A 7,906-nucleotide genomic window follows, 5' to 3' on the forward strand; every position below is an offset into this window, starting at 1 on the left:
TTTTCTAGCTCTTCATATTTTTCACACCTTTTCAGGGTCTTCATGTTTTTCTACACCACTTCATGCTCCTCCTATTTTTCAGACTGTTTTATTCTACTCATATGTTTCACACCTTTTTCAAGCTTTTCATGTTTTTCAACACCACTTCATGCTCCTCCTAATTATCAGACCGTTTAATTCTCCTCATATATTTGACAACATTTGAAGCTTTTCATATTTTTCACACCTTTTTAGGCTCTTCATGTTTTTTAACACCTTTTCATGCTCCTCCTATATTTCAGGCCGTTTCATGCTCCTTATATTTTTGACACCTTTTGAAGCTCTTCATATTTTTCACACCTTTTCAGGCTCTTCATATTTTTCAACACCGCTTCATGCTCCTCCTATTTTTCACACCGTATCATGCTCCTCATATGTTTCACACCTTTTTCAGGCTCTTCATGTTTTTCAACAACACTTCATGCTCCTTCTATTTTTCAGAGCGTTTCATGCTTCTCCTATTTTTCAGACCTTTTCATGCTCCTCATATTTTTGACGCCTTTTGAAGCTCTTCATATTTTTCACACCTTTTCAGGCTATTCATGATTTTCAGCACCACTTCAAGCTCCTCCTATTTTTCAGACCGTTTCATGCTCCTCATATTCTTGACACCTTTTGAAGCTCTTCATATTTTTCACACCTTTTCAGGCTCTTCATGTTTTTCAACACCGCTTCATGCTCCTCCTATTTTTCAGACCCTTTCATGCTCCTCATATTTGTGACACCTTTTGAAGTTCTTCATATTTTTCACACCTTTTCACGCTCTTCATGTTTTTCAACATCGCTTGCTGCTCCTCCTCTTTTTCAGAGCGTTTCATGCTCCTCATAATTTTGACACCTTTGAAGCTCTTCATATTTTTCACACCTTTTCAGGCTCTTCATGTTTTTCAACACCATTTCATGCTCCTCTTATTTTTCAGACCGTTTCATGCTCCTCATATTTTTGACACCTTTTGAAGCTCTTCATATTTTTCACACCATTTCAGGCTCTTCAAGTTTTTGAACAACGCTACAATGCTCCTCCTATTTTTCAGACCGTTTCAGCTCCTCATATTTTTGACACCTTTTGAAGCTCTTCATATTTTTCACACCTTTTCAGTCTCTACATGTTTTTCAACACGGCTTCATGCTCCTCTTATTTTTCAGACCGTTTCATGCTCCTCATATTTTTCACAACTTTTGAAGCTCTTCCTATTTTTCACACCTTTTCAGGCTCTTCATATTTTTCAGCACCACTTCATACTCCTCCTATTTTTCAGACCGTATCATGCTCCTCATATATTTGACACCTTTTGAAGCTCTTCATATTTTTCACACCTTTTCACGCTCTTCATGTTTTTCAACATCGCTTGCTGCTCCTCCTCTTTTTCAGAGCGTTTCATGCTCCTCATAATTTTGACACCTTTGAAGCTCTTCGTATTTTTCACACCTTTTCAGGCTCTTCATATTTTTCAACCCCACTTCATGGTTCTCCTATTTTTCAGACCGTTTAATGCTCCTCATATTTTTGACACTTTTTGAAGCTCTTCATATTTTTCACACTTCTCCAGGCTCTTCATTTTTTTGAACACCGCTTCATGCTCCTCCTATTTTTCAGACCTTTTCATGCTCCTCATGTTTTTGACACCTTTTGAAGCACTTCATGTTTTTCACACCTTTTCAGGCTCTTCATGTTTTTCAACAACGCTTCATGCTCCTCCTATTTTTCAGACCGTTTCATGCTCCTCATATGTTTCACACAATTTGAAGCCCCTCTTTTTTTTTTAACAACTTTTCACGCTCCTCCTATATTTCAGACCGTTTCAAGCTACTCATATTTTTGACACTTTTTCTAGCTCTTCATATTTTTCACACCTTTTCAGGGTCTTCATGTTTTTCTACACCACTTCATGCTCCTCCTATTTTTCAGACTGTTTTATTCTACTCATATGTTTCACACCTTTTTCAAGCTTTTCATGTTTTTCAACACCACTTCATGCTCCTCCTAATTATCAGACCGTTTAATTCTCCTCATATATTTGACAACATTTGAAGCTTTTCATATTTTTCACACCTTTTTAGGCTCTTCATGTTTTTTAACACCTTTTCATGCTCCTCCTATATTTCAGGACGTTTCATGCTCCTTATATTTTTGACACCTTTTGAAGCTCTTCATATTTTTCACACCTTTTCAGGCTCTTCATGTTTTTCAACACCGCTTCATGCTCCTCCTATTTTTCAGACCCTTTCATGCTCCTCATATTTGTGACACCTTTTGAAGCTCTTCATATTTTTCACACCTTTTCACGCTCTTCATGTTTTTCAACATCGCTTGCTGCTCCTCCTCTTTTTCAGAGCGTTTCATGCTCCTCATAATTTTGACACCTTTGAAGCTCTTCATATTTTTCACACCTTTTCAGGATCTTCATGTTTTTCAACACCACTTCAAGCTCCTTCTATTTTTCAGACCGTTTCTTGCTCCTCATATTTTTGACACCTTTGAGGCTCTTCATATATTTCACACTTTTTCAGGCTCTTCATGTTTTTCAACACCACTTCAAGCTCCTTCTATTTTTCAGACCGTTTCTTGCTCCTCATATTTTTGACACCTTTGAGGCTCTTCATATATTTCACACTGTTTCAGGCTCTTTATGTTTTTCAACACTGCTTCATGCTCCTCCTATTTTTCAGACCGTTTCATGCTTCTCCTATTTTTCAGACCGTTTCATGCTTCTCCTATTTTTCAGACCGTTTAATGCTCCTCATATTTTTGACACTTTTTGAAGCTCTTCATATTTTTCACACTTCTCCAGGCTCTTCATTTTTTTGAACACCGCTTCAAGCTCCTCCTATTTTTCAGACATTTTCATGCTCCTCATGTTTTTGACACTTTTTGAAGCACTTCATATTTTTCACACCTTTTCAGGCTCTTCATGTTTTTCAACAACGCTTCATGCTCCGCCTATTTTTCAGACCGTTTCATGCTCCTCATACTTTTCACACCTTTTGAAGCTCTTCATATTTTTCACACCTTTTCACGCTCTTCATGTTTTTCAACATCGCTTGCTGCTCCTCCTCTTTTTCAGAGCGTTTCATGCTCCTCATATTTTTGACACTTTTTGTAGCTCTTCATATTTTTCACACCTTTTCAGGGTCTTCATGTTTTTCTACACCACTTCATGCTCCTCCTATTTTTCAGACCGTTTTATTATACTCATATGTTTCACACCTTTTTCAAGCTCTTCATGTTTTTCAACACCACTTCATGCTCCTCCTAATTATCAGACCGTTTCATTCTCCTCATATTTTTGACACCATTTGAAGCTTTTCATATTTTTCACACCTTTTCAGGCTCTTCATGTTTTTTAACACCTTTTCATGCTCCTGCTATATTTTAGACCGTTTCATGCTCCTTATATTTTTGACACCTTTTGAAGCTCTTCATATTTTTCACACATTTTCATGCTCTTCATATTTTTCAACACCGCTTCATGCTCCTCCTATTTATCAGACCATATCATGCTCCTCATATGTTTCACAACTTTTTCAGTCTCTTCATGTTTTTCAACATCACTTCATGCTCCTCCTATGTTTCAGACCGTTTCATGCTCCTCATATTTTTGACACAGTTTGAAGCTCTTCACATTTTTCACACCTTTTGAGGCTCTTCATGTTTTTGAAAACAGTTTCTTGCTCCTCATATTTTTCAGACCGTTTCACCCTCTATATATTTGACACCTTTCTGAAGCTCTTCATATTTTTCACACCTTTTCAGGCTCTTCATGTTTTTCAACACCACTTCAAGCTCCTTCTATTTTTCAGACCGTTTCTTGCTCCTAATATTTTTGACACCTTTGAGGCTCTTCATATATTTCACACTTTTTCAGTCTCTTTATGTTTTTCAACACCGCTTCATGCTCCTCCTAATTTTCAGACCGTTTCATTCTCCTCATATTTTTGACACCTTTTGAAGCTCTTCATATTTTTCACACCTTTTCAGGCTCTTCATGTTTTTCAACACCACTTCAAGCTCCTTCTATTTTTCAGACCGTTTCTTGCTCCTCATATTTTTGACACCTTTGAGGCTCTTCATATATTTCACACTTTTTCAGGCTCTTTATGTTTTTCAACACCGCTTCATGCTCCTCCTGATTTTCAGACCGTTTCATTCTCCTCATATTTTTGACACCTTTTGAAGCTCTTCATATTTTTCACACTTTTTCAGGCTCTTCATATTTTTCAAACCGCTTCATGCTCCTCCTATTTTCAGACCGTTTCATGCTCCTCCTATTTTTCAGACCGTTTCATGCTCCTCGTATTTTTGACGCCTTTTGAAGCTCTTCATATTTTTCACACCTTTTCAGGCTCTTCATGTTTTTCAGCACCACTTCATGCTCCTCCTATTTTTCAGACCTTTTTTTGCTCCCCATATTTTTTACACATTTTGAAGCTCTTCATATTTTTCACACCTTTTCAGGCTCTTCATGTTTTTCAACACCGCTTCATGCTCCTCCTATTTTTCAGACCGTTTCATGCTCCTCATATGTTTCACACCTTTTTCAGGCTCTTCATGTTTTTCAACAACACTTCATGCTCCTCCTATGTTTCAGACCGTATCATGCTCCTCATATTTTTGACACAGTTTGAAGCTCTTCACATTGTTCACACCTTTTGAGGCTCTTCATGTTTTTGAAAACAGTCTCTTGCTCCTCATATTTTTCAGACCGTTTCACCCTCTATATATTTGACACCTTTTTGAAGCTCTTCATATTTTTCACACCTTTTGAGGCTCTTCATGTTTTTGAAAACAGTTTCTTGCTCCTCATATTTTTCAGACCGTTTCACCCTTTATATATTTGACACCTTTTTGAAGCTCTTCATATTTTTCACACCTTTTCAGGCTCTTCATGTTTTTCAACACCACTTCAAGCTCCTTCTATTTTTCAGACCGTTTCTTGCTCCTCATATTTTTGACACCTTTGAGGCTCTTCATATATTTCACACTGTTTCAGGCTCTTTATGTTTTTCAACACCGCTTCATGCTCCTCCTAATTTTCAGACCGTTTCATTCTCCTCATATTTTTGACACATTTTGAAGCTCTTCATATTTTTCACACTTTTTCAGGCTCTTCATGTTTTTCAAACCGCTTCATGCTCCTCCTATTTTTCAGACCGTTTCATGCTTCTCCTATTTTTCAGACCGTTTCATGCTCCTCATATTTTTGACGCCTTTTGAAGCTCTTCATATTTTTCACACCTTTTCAGGCTATTCATGTTTTTCAGCACCACTTCATGCTCCTCCTATTTTTCAGACCGTTTCATGCTCCTCATATTCTTGACACCTTTTGAAGCTCTTCATATTTTTCACACTTTTTCACGCTCTTCATGTTTTTCAACATCGCTTGCTGCTCCTCCTCTTTTTCAGAGCGTTTCATGCTCCTCTTAATTTTGACACCTTTGAAGCTCTTCATATTTTTCACACCTTTTCAGGCTCTTCATGTTTTTCAACACCACTTCAAGCTCCTTCTATTTTTCAGACCGTTTCTTGCTCCTCATATTTTTGACACCTTTGAGGCTCTTCATATATTTCACACTTTTTCAGGCTCTTCATGTTTTTCAACACCACTTCAAGCTCCTTCTATTTTTCAGACCGTTTCTTGCTCCTCATATTTTTGACACCTTTTGAAACTCTTCTTTTTTTTCACACCTTTTGAAGCTTTTCATATATTTCACACCTTTTCAGGCTCTTCATGCTTTTAAACAACACTTCATGCTCCTCCTATTTTTCAGACCGCTTCAAGCTCATCTCATTTTTCACACCTTTTGAAGCTGTTCATATTTTTCACACGTTTTCAGGTTCTTCATGTTTTTCAACACTGCTTCATGCTCCTCCTAATTTTCAGACCGTTTCATGCTTCTCCTATTTTTCAGACCGTTTCATGCTTCTCATATTTTTGACGCCCTTTGAAGCTCTTCCTATTTTTCACACCTTTTCAGGCTCTTCATGTTTTTCAACACCGCTTCATGCACCTCCTATTTTTCAGAACGTTTCATGCTCATCTCATTTTTCACACCTTTTGAAGCTGTTCATATTTTTCACACGTTTTCAGGTTCTTCATGTTTTTCAACTGCGCTTCATGCTCCTCCTATTTTTCAGACCGTTTCATGCTCCACATATTTTTGACATGTTTTGAAGCTCTTCATATATTTCACACCTTTTTAGGCTCTTCCTGTTTTTGAACACCGTTTCATGCTCCTCCTATTTTTCAGACCGTTTCATGCTCCTCATATTTTTGACACCTTTTGAAGCTCTTCATATTTTTCACACCTTTTCAGGCTCTTCATGTTTTTCAACACCGCTTCATGCACCTCCTATTTTTCAGAACGTTTCATGCTCATCTCATTTTTGACACCTTTTGAAGCTTTTCATATTTTTCAAAACTTTTCAGGCTCTTCATGTTTTGAACACCGCTTCATGGTAATCCTATTTTTGAAACCATATCATGCTCCTCATATTTTTCACACATTTTGAAGCTCTTCATATTTTTCAAACCTTTTCAGACTCTTCATGTTTTTGAACACCACTTCATGCTCCTTCTATTTTTCAGAGAGTTTCATGCTCCTCATGTATTTCACACCTTTTGAAGCTCTTCATATTTTTCACACCTTTTCAGGCTCTTCATGTTTTTGAACACCGTTTCATGCTCCTCCAATTTTTCAGACGGTTTCATGCTCCTCATATTTTGACACCTTTTGAAGCTCTTCAAATTTTTCACACTTTTTCAAGCTCTTCATGTTTTTCAACTCCACTTCATACTCCTCCTATTTTTCAGACCGTTTCATGTTCCTCATATTTTTGACACCTTTAGAAACTTTTCATATTTGTCACACTTTTTCAGGCTCTTCATGTTTTTGAACACCGCTTCATGCTGGTCCTATTTGCAGACCGTTTATGCTCCTCATAATTTGACACCTTTTGAAGCTCTTCATATTTTTCACACCTTTTCAGTCTCTGCAATTTTTTTGAACACGGCTTCATGATCCTCCTATTTTTCAGACCGTTTCGTGCTCCACATGTATTTCACACCTTTTGAAGCTCTTTATATTTTGCACACATATTCAGGCTCTTCATTTTTTTCAACACCACTTCATACTCCTCCTATTTTTCAGACCGTTTCACGCTCCTCATAATTTGACACCTTTTGAAGCTCTTCATATTTTTCACACCTTTTCAGGCTCCTCATGTTTTTAAACACCGCTTCATGCTCTTCCTATTTTTCAGACCGTTTCATGCTCCTCACGTTTTTGACACCTTTTGTAGCTCTTCATATATTTCACACATTTTCAGGATCTTTATGTTTTTCAACAACACTTCATGCTCCTCCTATTTTTAAGACCGCTTCATGCTCATCTCATTTTTCACACTTTTGAAACTGTTCATATATTTCACACCTTTTGAAACTCTTCAAATTTTGACAAGTTTTCAGGTTCTTCATGTTTTTCAACACCGCTTCATGCTCCTCCTATTTTTCAGACTATTTCATGCTCCACATATTTTTGACACCTTTTGAAGCTCTTCATATTTTTCACACTTTTTCAGGCTTTTTATGTTTTTGAACACCGCTTCAAGCTGCTCCTATATTTCACATCTTTTGAAGCTCGTCATATTTTTCACAAGTTTTCAGGCTCTTCATGTGTTTCAACACGGCTTCATGCTCCTCCTATTTTTCACACCATTTCATGCTCATCTGATTTTGACACCTTTTGAAGCTCTTCATATTTTTCACAACTTTTGAAGCTCTTCATATTTCTCACACGTTTTCAGGCTCTTCATGTTTTTCAACACCGCTTCATGCTCCTCCTACTTTTCAGATCATTTCATGCACCT

The sequence above is a fragment of the Dama dama genome, unplaced genomic scaffold, assembly GCF_033118175.1.
Source record: "Dama dama isolate Ldn47 unplaced genomic scaffold, ASM3311817v1 ptg000088l, whole genome shotgun sequence".
NCBI classification, from domain to species: Eukaryota; Metazoa; Chordata; class Mammalia; order Artiodactyla; family Cervidae; genus Dama; species Dama dama.